Source organism: Pristiophorus japonicus, chromosome 9 (assembly GCF_044704955.1).
Source record: "Pristiophorus japonicus isolate sPriJap1 chromosome 9, sPriJap1.hap1, whole genome shotgun sequence".
NCBI classification, from domain to species: domain Eukaryota; kingdom Metazoa; phylum Chordata; class Chondrichthyes; family Pristiophoridae; genus Pristiophorus; species Pristiophorus japonicus.
In genome coordinates this window covers 99,063,131-99,079,661 of record NC_091985.1, presented here as the reverse complement: position 1 = coordinate 99,079,661, position 16,531 = coordinate 99,063,131, and positions in this window count along the sequence as shown.

The following is a 16,531-nucleotide window of genomic DNA, read 5'->3' as shown; positions in this document are numbered from 1 at the left end:
TTGTTCCAGACCCTGATGAGGTCCCTATAAAAGACAGGCAGCTCCCGGAGGGCGGTCCTGACACCCCCCAAGTTCACAAACAGGAGCTGCGTGTCGTAGTTGAGGTCGAGCTGCTGGCGGAAGAAATACGTCGCCAGAGCACACCACCTAGGAGGGGGCTCGACGTAAAGGTATCTCTGCAGGGTCTGAAGATGGAAAGTCGCGAGCTGGGCGCTGACGCACACCAACGACTGACCGCCCTCCTCAAGCGGGAGACTCAAGACCGCAGCCGAGACCCAGTGCTTCCTGTTGTTCCAGAAGAAGTCCACCAGCTTCTTCTGTATCTTGGCGACAAACGCAGGGGGAGGGGTCAAAGTGACCAGCCGGTACCACAACATTGCGGCCACCAGCTGGTTTATGACTAGCGCTCGACCCCTGTAGGACAGCACTCGGAGCAGTCCTGTCCAGCGCCCTAGGCGAGCGGCGACCTTGGCCTCCAGCTCCCGCCAGTTTGCCGGCCAGGCTCCCTTGGCGGGGCTAAGGTAGACTCCCAGATAGAGGAGATGGGTCGTGCTCCAGGCAAAAGGCCTGAGCTCCTCCGGCAGGGAGTCCACCCGCCACTGACCCACCAGGAGTCCGGACCATTTCTCCCAGTTGATCCTGGCGGAGGACGCGGCCGAGTAAATCTCCTGGCACGCACGTATCCTCCGCAGGTCAGCGGGATCCTCTACCGCGAGGAGCACGTCATCGGCGTAAGCCGAGAGGACGACCTCCACACCCGGCCCTTGCAGAGCCAGTCCCGTCAACCTCGTCCGCAGGAGGCGCAGGAAAGGCTCCACGCAGACGGCGTATAACTGGCCGGACATGGGGCATTACTGGCGCACCCCTCTCCTAAAGCGAAGGAGCGCCGTCAAGGACCCGTTAGCCTTAATCAGACACTCCGCGGCGGCGTACAAAAGTCGGATCCGGGCGACGAAATGCGTCCCGAACCCGAAAGCGCGCAGAGTTCCGAGCAGATAGTCGTGATCTACCCTATCGAACGCCTTCTCTTGGTCGAGGGATAGGAAGGCGACCGACAGACCAGCCTCCTGGGAACAATGGATGAGGTCCCGGACCAGATGGATGTTATCGTGGATTGTCTGGCCCGGGACCGTGTAGGACTGGTCGGGGTGGATCATGTGGTCCAGCACGGCACCAAGGCGAGCAGACATCGCCCTGGCGAAGATTTTGTAGTCCGTGCTGAGGAGGGAGACCGGGCGCCAGTTCTTAAGGAGGCGGAGATCACCCTTCTTAGGCAGCAGGACGATGACTGCCCTGCGCCAAGAGAGGGGCATCTCCCCGGTCGCCAGAATTTCCCCCAGGACCCGTGCGTAGTCGCTCCCCAGGACGTCCCAGAACGCCCTGTAGAACTCCACGGTCAGCCCGTCCAGCCCCGGGGATTTTCCCCTCGAGAGCCGGTCGAGGGCACCGGTCAGCTCCGCCAGGCTTAGTGGAGCTTCCAGATTTCGGGCGCCCTCCGGGCTGACCTTCGGCAGGTCCTCCCACAAAACTCTACGCGCTTCCTCGCTGGACGGATCCGGAGAGAACAGAGCCCCGTAATATTCACGGGCCCTGTTGTTGACGCCCGCCGGATCCGAGACGAGAGAGCCGTCGTCGGCCAGCAGCGTCAAGAGCTGCTTACGGACACTCTGCCTTTTTTCCAGCGAGTAGAAGAAGGGGGAGCCGCGGTCCAGATCCCGCAGGAACCGGATCCGCGACCTCACGAACGCGCCTCGGGACCCGACGAGCTGCAGGTCCTTCAGCGCGGCCTTCTTCGCTTCGTACACCATCCGCAGAGCCGGGTCCTGGACGACTTGACCGAGACGGGATTCCAGGTCGAGCACCTCTTTTTCTAGGCGCCCGACCCTGGCCGCCCGCATCTTGCTCGACCCCCTCGCGTACTCTTGACAGAAGACGCGGACGTGAGCCTTGCCCACGTCCCACCATAGCCTCAAGGAGGGGAAGCCCCCCTGCTTCCTTCTCCAGTCGGACCAGAATCGACGGAACGAGTCCTGGAACCGCACGTCCTCCAGCAGCCGGTTGTTAAAGTGCCAGTACGCGGACCCCGTCCTCGCGGGGAGCGAAGCGAGCTCCGCCCACACCAGGTGGTGGTCCGAACACGGCACCGGCCGCATGGAGGCCGCCGGGACGCAGGAAACGTACGCCCGAGACACGTAAAGGCGGTCGACTCTAGACCATCCTACTCCAGGCTGGAGTCGGGGTGGAGATTTCGCCAGACGTCCACCAAGTCGAAGGACCCGACCAGGTCCCTCAACTTCTCCATCGCCGTCATGCACTGCGGGGCACCGGAGCGGTCCCTCGCCTCGAGGGTGCAGTTAAAATCCCCCCCGAGGACAATGCAGTCGCCAACGTCGACGGAGCCAAGAAGAGCGGACACCTCTTCAAAGAAGCGCGTTTGCTGCGGGCCGGGCTGAGGGGCGTACACGTTTACGAGATGGAGCGGCACGTCCCCCAGGCGAACCGTTACGTGCAGCAAGCGGCCTGGCACGGGCTCCTCGACCCCCAAGATCTCCGGCTGAAAATGCGGGGCCAGCAAGATTGCCACCCCACTAGAAATGGTGGTGAGCTGGCTCATGCGGACCTCTCCTTGCCATTCCAGGAGCCACGTGGCTTCGTCTCCCGGAACGGTGTGGGTTTCTTGCAGGAAGCGAAAAATTGTCAAATCTACGGCGTGCCCCTCTGCCGCCGTTGATGTTGAGGCTGGCTATGGTTATCTTCATGGCAAAAGCATAGTGCAACCTCTACCTTAACCTATTGTGGGGGAGGGAGCGGAGTCTTTTGTTGAACTCCACTCCCTCCGCAGCCCAGCGAGGAGTCCCTCGAGCTCGCGCAGCTCAAGGTGTTGCGCCTTTGTCAAGGGCCCGCCCGCGGCCAAGGTTTTAGCGGCGGCGCGGACGGACCCCTTGATCAGCTCTGGCTCGGACCATTTTTCCAGGGCCAGTCGGGCTTGGTTGCAGCGACCCCGGCTCTGGGCCAAAAAGTCCCGGAGTTCCTTTGCAGGAATGAGGATGGTCTCGGCGGCGGCCGCGAGCAGATCCACCGTCTCGCTGGCGGTGGTCTCTAGGTCTTCACCCGCGTCCCCCACCGAGTCCCCGTCCTCCTCCGGGAGGTGGCCGCCAGCAGCCGGCCCATCGACCGCACAAGGTACGGCAAATGACTCGGCCGCTCCAACCGGCCCTGGCTCTGCCCCGATCCCACCCCCAGGATCGTCGGCAGAGGAGTCCCCACTGGGCTCTTTTAAAAATGGTGCTGGGTCAGCAAACGACAGCGGAAGGGGTTCCCCCTCCGCCCCAGGAACCGGGGAACAAGGAGAGACCCGGCCATAGGAAATCCCCAGGCTCCCCAAGTGCTCCAGCTCCAAAGTAAGGGGCGAGGGTGGGTGTTCCTCCCCCTCCCAGCTGCCACCACCCGGCCCAGCATGTACAGTATCATTAAAATCATTAATTTCATTTTCTGCCGGGTCGAGCGACTCCCGGGGGAAGTTGGATAATAGCTGGGCGGGCTCAGGTTCGGCCTTTTCGGCCCCGCCCGCCTCAGTCCCCGGGACGCCCGGCCCGGCGGCAATGCATTCCTCCGCGGTCCCCACGCCCCCCACGACAGGCAGATCTTCCACGCCATCCCCGGGAGGCAGAGGCTGGGCAGCCTCGACTGTCTCACCCTCCCCGGGGACAGACTCCTCCCGCCTACGGCGCTGCTTGGGGGCGCTGGTGGGGGACGCGGGACACGCGGCGGGCACCGACTCCTCCGCGGAGGGATGTTGTTCCCCCTCCGCCTCAACGGAGCGGCGCCTCCTTTTGTTGCTGGAGGTGCGCTGAGGCAGGGAGACCTCCATGTCTGCCGAGGCCTCCCGCTCCGCCCCCCCCTTTTCCTTTTCTTGCCCGCGCCCGGGCCCCTCTGCGGTATTGGTCAAGGGCTCGGGCACGGGCTCGGGGCACCCCGCGCTCGCCGGTGACTGGGTTGGGCTGAGCGCGGTGGTCAATCTTTCCGGCGCACTGAGGGGACCCGCCTCTAGATGTTTCACCTTGTTCCGCGCCTTCTTTCCGGTCGGACGCTCTCCCTCCCCCCCGCCGGAGGCCCTGAAAACAAAGGCCCCCGACGATGCCCGCTCACCCATGGCTCCCGGCACGCGGACGCAACTAGGGGGATGGGTGGCGGCGGCGCCAGCCTTGGCCGCCTTCGGTGGTTTGGCGGCCTTGGATGCGGGGCAGTTCTTACGAACATGCCCCACCTCCCTACAGGCATGGCACCGCACGCCGTCCGACGTCCAGAAGACGCGGTAGGCAGTCCCCTCGTGCACCACATTAAAGTGCCCTTCCGTCGTGTCCTCCCGCGCCAGCCGGACAAAGAGCTGGCGGCGGAAGGAGAACACGTGGCGCAGGCTGTTCTCCCTGAGGCCGAGCGGTATGGGGTTGATCCCCGACCTTACCTCCCCCAGTTGGTGTAGGTGAGGGAGGAGGAGCTCAGCGGGAACAAAGGGCGGGACGTTTGACACGATGACCCTCTGCGCAGTGGCCTCGAGAGGGTCCACCGGCAGGAACGTCCCGCCCACCGTGAGCCCCTTTTCGAGGGCCAGGGACACCGCCCGCTCCGACCCCAGGAAGAACACGGCCTTCCCAGACATCTTGGAGGCTGCGACAATGGCCGAGGGGCCGACTACCCCAGCCATCGCCCGCACGCACTCCTCGATGCTCATTGTGGGGTGAGTGTAGCTCTTGACCCCGTGTTTTTTCGTAATAAGTCTGAATGGTGGCAGGGCAGCGGGTGGCGCAGGAGGTGCCGTGGAAGCGGTTGCCACCTGCGCATATGTCTTCGCTGGCCCTGCCACCGGCGTGGATGGGGTCGCCATCACGGGGTCCCTTTAAGGGCTACACCCACCCCAAAGTCACAGGCCTTAATGGTCTCAATTAGGCCTCGTTTGATTAGACTGAGCAGAGGAGCTCTTAACGAGGCACACCTCTCCCCTAGTTGGCAATTGGGGAGGGGCCTTGCTCCCTCTGCTCAGTTGTCTCAATTGTTTTATATTTTTTTTAAAAATTAATTTGGGAGGAAGGGGTCTCAGAGAGAGAGGGGAGAAACAGAGTAACAGAGAAGGAGAGAGGGAGTGGGAAGGGGGGGGAACTGCGAGGGCAGGTCTCCCCTCGCAGCTGTGGGTGGGTGCAATCCCCAGATGGTAAAACACAAAATAGTCTTTGGGATGGTCTTCGGGTGAGGGGAGAAGATGTCTTCACCTGGGGCAGCTCGAGCCACCTGGCACACACTCCTAATGATGTTTAATGGGTGATTAAAGAAATAAAATCTTCAGCCTGGTAGCTCCAGCTATCCCAGGCTAGGCAATTGAGGGGGGGGGGTTCAATTGTGTGTGGGGCCTAGTTGTAAGCAAGGCCCCCACACACACTTCCACACACACACACCCCCCGCGATGTTCCGGCCCTCAGTGGTCTTCTTTCCTCCCCCCACCGATATAACAAAGTCTTTTTGGGAAATGCACCAAAATACACCCACCTGTAGAACGGTAGAGTCTCCCTCCTTCCACACTGGATGTTTGTTGTTGGTCTTTCCCCCTCTCTCCAACTCCTTGTAGAAATGGTAAAGTGAGTAAAAGTTTTCTGCTTTTTCCTCCTCTCCCTCTGGGTGAAAGTTGGTGGTGAAGCCCCTTCCTTCCTTCTCTTCCTGGGCTGTTCTCAGGGCTCTCCAGGCCTTCCTAGGCAGGAGCTAAGGTTGGTAGCTGCTCCTCTCACTGCAGCACAGCTCCAACTGTGCAGGACACGCCTCCACTGCTCCACAATTGGCCCTTGTGCATGAAGCCCAAAAAGTTAGTTTGCAGGTGCAGCAGGTAATCAGGAAGGCGAATGGAATGTTGGCCTTCATTGCGAGACGGATGGAGCACAAAAGCAGGGAGGTCCTGCTGCAACTGTATAGGGTATTGGTGAGGCCGCACCTGGAGTACTGCGTGCAGTTTTGGTCACCTTACTTAAGGAAGGATATACTAGCTTTGGAGGGGGTACAGAGATGATTCACTAGGCTGATTCCGGAGATGACGGGGTTACCTTATGATGATAGATTGAGTAGACTGGGTCTTTACTCGTTGGAGTTCAGAAGGATGAGGGGTGATCTTATAGAAACATTTAAAATAATGAAAGGGATAGACAAGATAGAGGCAGAGAGGTTGTTTCCACTGGTAGGGGAGACTAGAACCAGGGGGCACAGCCTCAAAATACAGGGGAGCCAATTTAAAACCGAGTTGAGAAGGAATTTCTTCTCCCTGAGGGTTGTGAATCTGTGGAATTCTCTGCCCAAGGAAGCAGTTGAGGCTAGCTCATTGAATGTATTCAAGTCACAGATAGATAGATTTTTAACCAATAAGGGAATTAAGGATTACGGGGAGCGGGCGGGTAAATGGAGCTGAGTCCACGGCCAGATCAGCCATGATCTTGTTGAATGGCGGAGCAGGCTCGAGGGGCTAGATGGCCTACTCCTGTTCCTAATTCTTATGTTCTTATGTTCTTATATTCATTCATTCATTGGAAGGGCTACCACTGCAACAACTTATCGATGACCATCAGCACAGGATCATGCAGGTTAATGCACTTTTCTCAGGCAGCAGTCACAATGCTTTACTTTAAGGCAAATCCACTCTGCACCCACTGTTTGATGCACAAGGAAGAAAAAAAGGTTGGCTCCTAGGAGACATAAGAACATAAGAATTAGGAACAGGAGTAGGCCATCTAGCCCCTTGAGCCTGCTCCGCCATTCAACAAGATCAGTGGAAACAACCTCTCTGCCTCTATCTTGTCTATCCCTTTCATTATTTTAAACCATGGTTACCTTCTTGAATCCTGGCTCTTGACAGCTCGATGACAACATCTTGAAGCAGCTTTTCAGATGCCTTGACAGATCAAGTAGCATCTGACAGTATAGCATGGTCAAAGTCTGCAGGGTAATTGTAGTCTGCTGCATGTTGCAGAGTGTTTCCATCCAATGCGGCTTAACTGTGGAGCACCCAGAGGAGGAGGGCAATCAACAGCAGTCAGAAGATAGCTAAGAGGTGCATGAACAGTCAAATATGATTGATTGCTGAATCAGTCTTGCAAGTTGCTGGGGCCATTCACCAGGCTCTCAAAATGAGACTTCATCTGAAATGCTCACCAAACAATACATCAACAGTCCACTCCACATCTCCACCTTGATTTGTGGCTGGACGTTGAGTCTGGAACCCATCCTCTCCAGAGTGGAGAAGCCAGTGAACTGTGGAGCCTAACTATTGTGTATGGAGAAAGAGTCAGACTGAACACTGTGAGCTCAAAGTAAAGTGTGACCTTAGTCTTTTATTGCAGGTCTCCAGAGTGCCTCTCCAACCTGTGAAGACTCCTTAAATACCTGTGTTCCCAAGGGATTATGGGATCCCTTGGGACTCCAGAGGATGAGCCCCCTGGTGGCTGTATAGAGTAAATATAAGTGTACATATATAACAACATTCCCCACCAAAGTCAATTGTGTAACTATTTACAATGTGAGTCAATCTGGGACCTTCTTGCCCAGGTTGATCGTCTCGGTGTGAAAGCTGGTATTGTTGGATCATTTGTTGTGCCCTCGCTGGGCTGCTGTGCAGCTGGCCTTGCTGGGCTGCCTGGTGTGTTGGGCCCTGCTGGGCTGCTGTGGATGATGGGTTCTGCTTTGTGGTCTAATGTGGTGCCGGTTGCCACTGGTGTGTATGTTGGGGGATCAAAAAAGGTAGGGTCCAAGGTGGTTTGCTCAGGATAGTCCGTGAATCTGAGTTTGATTTGGTCCAAGTGTTTCCGGTGAATGAGTCCATTTGAAAGTTTGACCCGAAACACCCTGCTCCCCTCTTTGGCCACGTCAGTGTCAGGAAGCCACTTGGGACCTTGCCCATAATTTAATACAAATACAGGATCATTGATTTCAATCTCACGTGACACATTTGCGCTATCATGGTATGCACTTTGTTGAAGCCAACTGCTCTCTACCTGTTCATGTAGATCAGGGTGAACTAACGAGAGCCTTGTCTTAAGTACTCTTTTCATGAGCAGTTCAGCAGGTGGGATCCCAGTGAGTGAGTGGGGTCTGTTACGGTAGCTAAGCAGGACTAGGGATAGGCGAGTCTGTAGTGAGCCTTCAGTTACCCTCTTCAAGCCTTGCTTGATGGTTTGCACTGCTCTCTCTGCCTGACCATTGGACACTGGTTTAAATGGGGCAGATGTGACATGTTTGATGGCGTTACGGGTCATGAAGTCTTTGAACTCAGCACTGGTAAAACATGGCACGTTGTCGCTCACCAGGACATCGGGTAGGCCGTGTGTGGCAAACATGGCCCGCAGGCTTTCAGGTGTGACAGCGGACTGGCTAGCCGACATTATCTCACATTCAATCCACTTGGAGTACACGTCCATAACCACAAGGAACATTTTACGCAAGAATGGGCCTGCATAGTCGACGTGTACCCTAGGCCACGGTTTGGAGGGCCAAGACCATAAACTTAGCGGCGCCTCCATGGGTACATTGCTTAACTGCGAGCAGGTATTACATCTGTGAAAGCAGGTCTCTAAGTCCGCATTGATACCGGGCCACCACACGTGAGATCTGGCTATCGCTTTCATCATTACGATGCCTGGGTGTGTACTGTGGAGGTCATTGATGAAGGTGTCTCTGCCCTTTTTGGGGACCACTACTCGATTGCCCCAGAGAAGGCAGTCTGCCTGTATAGACATTTCATCTTTGCGCCGCTGGAACGGCTTTATCTCTTCCTGCATTTCCACTGGGACACTGGACCAGCTCCCGTGAAGCACACAGCTTTTGACTAGAGATAATAAGGGATCCTGGCTTGTCCAGGTTTTGATCTGCCGGGCAGAGACGGGTGATTGCTCACTCTCAAATGCTTCCATAACCATGGCTAGATCTGCAGGCTGCGCCATTTCCACCTCCGTGGTGGGCAATGGCAGCCTACAGAGAGCATCGGCGCAGTTTTCTGTGTCTGGTCTGTGGCAGATGGTGTAGTTGTATGCGGACAACGTGAGCACCCATCTCTGGATGCGGGCCGATGCGTTGAGTTTGATCCCTTTACTCTCGGAGAACAGAGATATAAGTGGCTTATGGTCAGTTTCTAATTCGAATTTTAGCCCAAACAGCTTTGATGCATTTTCTTTACCCCATAGACACACGCTAACACTTCTTTTTCAATCATGCTGTAGGCTCTCTCAGCCTTACACAGACTCCTGGATGCATAAGTAACGGGTTGCAGTTTCCCAAAATCATTAGCTTGTTGCAATACACACCCGACGCCATATGACGACGCATCACATGCTAGTATAAACGCTTACATGGATCATACAACACAAGCAATTTGTTTGAGCATAACAATTTTCTCTCTTTTACAAAGGTATTTTCTTGGCTTTTGCCCCAAACCCATTCGTCCCCTTTTCGTAGTCAGACATGCAGTGGTTCTAACAGTGTGCTGAGACCCGGTACGAAGTTACCAAAGTACTTCAGGAGTCCCAGAAACGACCGCAGCTCCGTCACGTTCTGTGGCCTCGGTGCATTCTCAATTGCCTCCGTCTTCACGTTGGTGGGCCTGATGCTGACCGTCGCAATCCTCCTTCCCAGGAACTCCACTTCAGGCGCCAGGAAAACGCACTTCGCGCTTTTTAAACTGAGCCCCACGCGGTTGAGTCGACTAAGAACCTCCTCCAGGTTCTGCAGATGCTCGACTGTGTCCTGACCTGTGACCAAGATGTCATCTTGGAAGACCACGGTGTGCGGGACCAACTTCAGTAAGCTTTCCATCTTTCTCTCGAATATCGCCGCCGCTGATCGGATTCCAAATGGGCATCTGTTATAAACATAAAGACCTTTGTGCGTGTTGATGCAGGTGAGGGCCTTCGATGATTCCTCCAGTTCCTGCGTCATGTAGGCTGAAGTCAGATCCAGCTTCATGAATGTCTTTCCTCCCGCCAGCATTGCAAAGGTGTGGTCGGCCTTTGGTAGTGGGTATTGGTCCTGCAGGGAGAAAAGATTGATAGTTACTTTGTAATCGCCAAAGATTCTGATGGTGCCATCTCCGTTGAGGACTGGGACGATAGGACTGGCCCACTCACTGAACTCGATCGGTGAGATGATGCCCTCTCTTTGTAGCCAGTCGAGTTCGATTTCTACCCAACAAGGTGTTAATGGCCTTGCATTCATCACCCTTGATGGTAGACTCTGAGACATCTGCGGACGTGTAGCTGCAGGTATGTGTGACCTGCCCTGTACATTACGATTCGAAAACAATATCACTTTGTTCACAGTACTTGTAGTAGCACTTGTGTGCTGAGAGATCTGCTTCGTATTGTCACTGGTGGCACTGAACACCTGGGCTATCGCTATGGCCTTTCTCAAGGTTAGGGTCTCTACAGTCAAAAGTTTGCGAAGTATGGTTTCATAGCCAATGCCAAGTAAGAAAAAGTCTCTGAGCATGTGCTCCAAATGTCCTTCAAATTCGCAATGTCCTGCAAGGCGTTTTAGCTCAGCGACAGAACTCGCCACTTCCTGGCCTTCAGACCTTTTGTAGGTGTAGAACCGGAACCTCGCCATCAGAACGCTTTCCTTCGGGTTCAAATGCTCTCGGACCAGTGTGCACAAATCGTCGTACGATTTCTCCGTGGGTTTCGCTGGAGTGAGCAGATTCTTCATGAGGCCATACGTTGGTGCCCCACAGACGGTGAGGAGGATCGCCCTTCGTTTGGCAGCGTTCTCTTCCCCATCTAGCTCATTGGCCACGAAGTATTGGTCGAGCCGCTCCACAAAAGTTTCCCAATCATCTCCCTCCAAGAATTTCTCCAGGATGCCCACTGTTCTCTGCATCTTTGGGTTCGCTATCTGAATCTCGTCGTCAGTTGTTGTGTATGGAGAAAGAGTCAGACTGAACACTGTGAGCTCAAAGTAAAGTGTGACCGTAGTCTTTTATTGCAGGTCTCCAGAGTGCCTCTCCAACCTGTGAATCCTCCTTAAATACCTGTGCTCCCAAGGGATTATTGGAACCCTTGGGACTCCAGGGGATGAGCCCTCTGGTGGCTGTACAGTGTAAATACAAGTATACATATATAACACCAACATCATGCAGCGTCGGATGACTGAGGTTGCAGCTTCCATTGCAGTCATTGCAGCTAGCATGGAATGGTAAACTGCTGCAATGGAAGCTCCGGTAGCTGCCATGGTGGCTCTGGGCTCCTCAGTTGAAAAGGTCTTGCAGAGTGACTTCGATGCCCACAGATCTGTCCCCCACCTGAACAAAGTAGAAATTATGGGGCGGGAACCTACTGGTCTCTCTCCGCTTCCAGCATTCACTTCCCCACCACTCCATCATTGTCCTTGCAGTTGTCTGTCAGCCAGGCAGCCCAGACTGCTGAAGCCTATGTTGAGATCATGCAGTCTGAGGTGGGGCCATCATGGCTCACAGCCTCTCGAGAGCACCCCAGGAGGACATCTGAACTGACCTTTTTATATTCTCAGCTGTCATCCACTTCGCCTGCTGCTGCCACTGGAGTTGCACTTCGTGGAAGCATTATATTACACCAGAGCACTTCCAGATAGCCAGTAAGGGGCAAATAGTTTAATATCTTTAAGTGATGTTGCTTCTGTCACGTTTACATATTTTGTTTGCGGTGATTATGGTAATTGGGTAGTGGAAGAATCAGCGGACTTTTTTTATCGTGATCTTCTTGGGGAAAGGTTTGAAAGGATTGTGCAGATGTTGGACTGCCTGATAGATCCTCAATTGTGGAAAGTACATCATGTGGTAACAGTGCTCCGGAGTTTGGTCTGTCAAAAGTGCTGTTCAATTTGGTGGTATTGAGCCTCCCTCCCAGGTGCAGTCCATCTACCTGAAATCCTCTGGTGCCACCCTTAATCCCCTTCCCCTTCTTCCTCCTCCTGCTCCTTTTGTGGCTCCTGAGCATGACCCTCTGGCACAATTACTGGTAGTAATGGCTGATCTCTCATGATCAGCAGATTGTGGAGTATGCAGCAGATCACCACGAATGTGGACGCCTTCTTGGCCGAGTACTGCAAGGCACCTCCTGACCGGTCAAGACATCTAAACTTCTGCTTGTGGACCCCAATGGCTCAATGATATTCCTGGTGGCTGAGTGGCTCTCATTGTACGAGTGCTCTGCTGGTGTCTGGGGTTTTCTCAGGGGAGTGATGAGTTGTGGCATCAGAGGGTATTTCTTGTCACCTAGTAACCAGCCATGCACGTTGCATTGGGGCTCAAAGATCTGTGGGACTGATGACTGTCTCATTATAAATGCATTGTGGCAGCTCCCTGGATAGCAGGCATTCACTTGCACGGTGGTCGCAGACAAGCTGTACATTGAAGTAATGGAATACCTTCCTGCAATCCTGTTAAATCCTAGTGCTCTCTGCCTTTGGTCTTCACTGGCAATAGGGAATGATATATAATAATTTCTCAGAGCGTATAGAGCCACAGTGACCTCCCTTATACAGAAGTGCATAGAAGATTGTGAGAATTGACTTATATCACCTGTGGCAGCCTGGAAGGTTCCAGTAGCATAAAAGTTAAGTGTTACTGTGATCTTGACTGCCACAGGCAATATAGCGCTGTGCTGTGATGTCTCAGTCTTGGTTCCACGAGGCCACAGAGCTCTCTGACGACCTCCTTGGTAAAGTGCAGCCTCCTCATGCTCTGGTCTTTGGTCATGTGAATGTAGGATCTGTGCCCTGGATACCCTGGGTGGATAAGGCCTCCTGCTGTGTGCTCTCCTCTCCTTCCTGCTCCTCTCTCTCCTGCAGCAGCTGGTGCTGCTCTGCCTGGCCTCATTTCCTCCTCCAAATCATCACGCAGAGCAAGGGGACCCCTTATCAAGGTGCGCATGACCAATCACTCCCTTTCTCTTTGTGACTCCTGGAAGGTGTACAATAAGGTAGAGTAGCACAGCATTCACTCTTTTTTGGTGAAGACCTGAGAGAATATCTGGGGAAAATGTTGATAGTGTTGGTGAAGTCTTCACAAAGTGTCTCAGTAAGTCTCCAAATCTGCTTCAAAAGTCCTCTTCAAAATGCAGTGCAGTGTACCTCAATCAGCAAGTGAACACTGAAAGCTGAGCATGGCTTTAAGGAGCGCTCAAAATACTCAGCAAGGACTTGTTTACTCCTCTTCAGGTGGCTGGTGTTAGGAGAGGTTGTTAAATTAAGCAGTATCCACCAAAATGGCATTCAGTCTCTTTAATGAGTGCTCGTAGGCAATGTAATTGTCAATCAGCCCCTTAACAATCCTCCAGGCAGCCGTTCCTCGCACTGGCTTCAACTCCTTTACCAAGATGGCGTCTTGTGCTAAATATGGGCTAAGCCAACGTTTCAACTTAAGATCCCATCTTGGCCATCTCTTTACTTCTTTACCGCCTAACGTATTTGGGCAATATTACCACCTGAGCTTTTGTGCAACCAAATTTTATTTCCTTAAATGTTTAGCGTATGTGCCTCATGTTTATTTTTACCCAAATGCTTCTCTTGGAAAGTGTATATAATTTGTGTAATCTAGAATGCAACCTTTTTCTCCTTCTAGGTGTTCCCCCATTGGAAGGACTCATTGCTATGTGTCCATGAGATCCTCTTAGAATTGAAATTCTTCCATGAACTGGGACCTGAACTCATCGTCATCATAGGCAGTCCCTCAAAATCGAGGAAGACTTGCTTCCACTCCAAAAGTGAGTTCTCAGGTGACTGTACAGTCCAATACGGGAATTACAGTCTCTGTCACAGGTGGGACAGACAGTCATTGAGGGTAAGGGTGGGTGGGGAGTCTGGTTTGCTGCATGCTCCTTCCGCTGCCTGCGCTTGTTCTCTGCATGCTCTCGGTGACGTGACTCGAAGTGCTCAGCGCCCTCCCGGATACTCTTCCTCCACTTAGGGCAGTCTCTAGCCAGGGACTCCCAGGCGTCGGTGGGGATGTTGCACTTTGTCAAGGCCTGAACTAGCCCAGTGCCGCTGCCTGACCATGCTCCATCCAGTCATTGGAGTGGGTTGGGTGGTGGTGGTGGAGGAGGGTGGGATAGTCTGATGTCTTGTCTTGAGAAACAGCACCATCACCCATGCCCATTCCAGCCATTCCCCTGCCTACGATGATTACTGATTGGTGTGAAATTAGTTTGGGCAGCTGAAGCCAGCTTCGAGTAGACATGTGTCCACTGTCAAAACTGATTCTAATTTGAGCAGCAAAAGGATGTCTGGTATGAGATAAAAAGCAGCATAAAAAGAGCGGGGAGGCTCTGATTCAAAACAAACAAAAAAAAAATTCAAAGAATGACGTCACAGGAGAGCAAGTAGGTGATTGGTTGGTGAGTATTACAGCTTTTCTTTACTTTTTAAGTTGGGGAAGGGCATTAAATTAACAGCTGAGAAACTGTAACTTGTGAGCACTTATTAAATTAATCACATAAAACATAAAATAATTAAACAAAACTGAAATATCAATTGAAACAAATATTTAAATAAATAAATAATAAATAAAACAAGGTTAGAGATGGCAGGGCAGATGTTGTGTCATAACTGCAGCATGTGGGAGTTTGGGGAGAGCATCACGATTCTGAGTAACCACATCTGCAGTAAGTGTCTGCAATTCGAGGAACTTCGGCTGAGAGTTGTCGAGCTGGAGGACGAGCTGCAGACATTGCGATGCATCAGGGAGGGGGAGTGTTACCTGGACACTTTGCTCCAGGTGGCAGTCATATCTTAAGGTTGAAGAGTACTTTGGAGTTAATCAATGGTCAGGGGCAGGAGGGTGTGACTGCGAGTCAGGAAGGTATGGGGACCGAGGTTGCAGTGATGAAGGAGCCTCAGCTCATGACCCCATCTAATAGGTACGAGGTACTTGCTCCCTGTATAGATGAGGAAAAGGTCTGCAGGGAGGATGGGCAAACTGACTACGGCACCGTCTAAGTGGGAGGAGAAGGAATTAATGTGGTAGTGGTAGGGGACAGTAGAGTCAGGGGATAGAAACTGTTCTCTGCAGCTGTGACAGGGATTTCCGGAGGTTGTGTTGCCTGCCCGGTGCCAGGATTAAGGATATTTCCTCGAGGCTGGAGAAGAATTGGAGGGAGAGAGGGAGGATCCAATTGTCGTGGTCCATGTAGGAACCAATGACATAGATAAAACTAAGAATGAGCTTCTGTTGAGGGAGTTTGAGGAGATAGAACCTAAATTAATAAGCAGTACCTCAAGAGTAATAATCTCTGGATTAGTACATGAGCTACACGCAATTTTGCATAGGGTGAAACAGGTCAGAGAGTTAAACGTGTGGCTCAAAGATTGGTGTGGGAGGAAGGGGTTTCAATTCATGGGGCACTAGCAACATTACTGGGGGAAAAGGGAGCTGTTTTGTCGGGATGGGCTCCACTTAAACTGGGCTGGGACCAGCATCCTGGCAAATTGAATAACTAGGGCTGTAGATAGGGCTTTAAACTACAAAATGGGGGTGAGGGTGGGTTGGGTGGAGGGGTCAGGTGAGGGGAAATTTCGATATCTAAAGAGAAATGTCAATGCAATATAGCAGTGTAGCAATTTGAATAAAAATAAGCAGAGTGTGACAGGAAGGGACAGAGAGTTTAATGGTAGCAGTACAGCAGAGAATAAGGTCAAAGCATTAAATTAAAGGCTCTTTATCCGAATGCACGGAGTATTCGTAACAAGTTAGATGAACTAGTGGCACAAATAAAGATAAATGGGTTTGATCTAATAGCCATTACAGAGACGTGTTTGCAAGGTGACCAAGGTTGGGAACTAAATGTTCCAGGGTACTTGACGTTTTGAAAAGATAGGCAGAGTGGTAAAAGAGGGGGGGGGTGGGAGCGAGTCCTGATAATAAAGGATGACATAAGGACAGTAGAGAGAAAGGATCTTGGCTTGGAAGATCAGGAAGTAGAGTCAGCATGGATGGAGATAAGGAATAACAATAGGCAGAAAACACTGGTGGGAGTAGTATATAGGCCTCCTAACAGTAGCTTTACCGGTGGACAGAATATTCATCAAGAAATAGTAGGAGCTTGTAACAAAGGTAATGCAATAATCATGGGGGACTTTAATCTTCATATAGACTGGACAAATCAAATTGGCAAACGTAGTCTGGAGGATGAGTTCGGGATGCATTCAGCACAGTTTCCTAGAACAATACATCACAGAACCAACCAAGGAACAGGCTATTTTAAATCTTGTATTGTGTAATGAGACTGCGTTAATTAGCAATCTCATAGTAAAGGATTCTCTGGAGCAGAGTGATCATAATATGATAGAATTTCACATTACATTTGAGAGTGACTTGCCTAAGTCCGAAACTAGAGACTTAAACTTAAATAGGTATGAAGGGCGAGTTGGCTAAGGTAGATTGGAAAAATAGATTAAAATGTATTAAAAGGTATGGTAGTAAATAAGCAATGGCTAGCATTTAAAGAAATATTTCATAATTCTCAACAAAAATACATTCTAT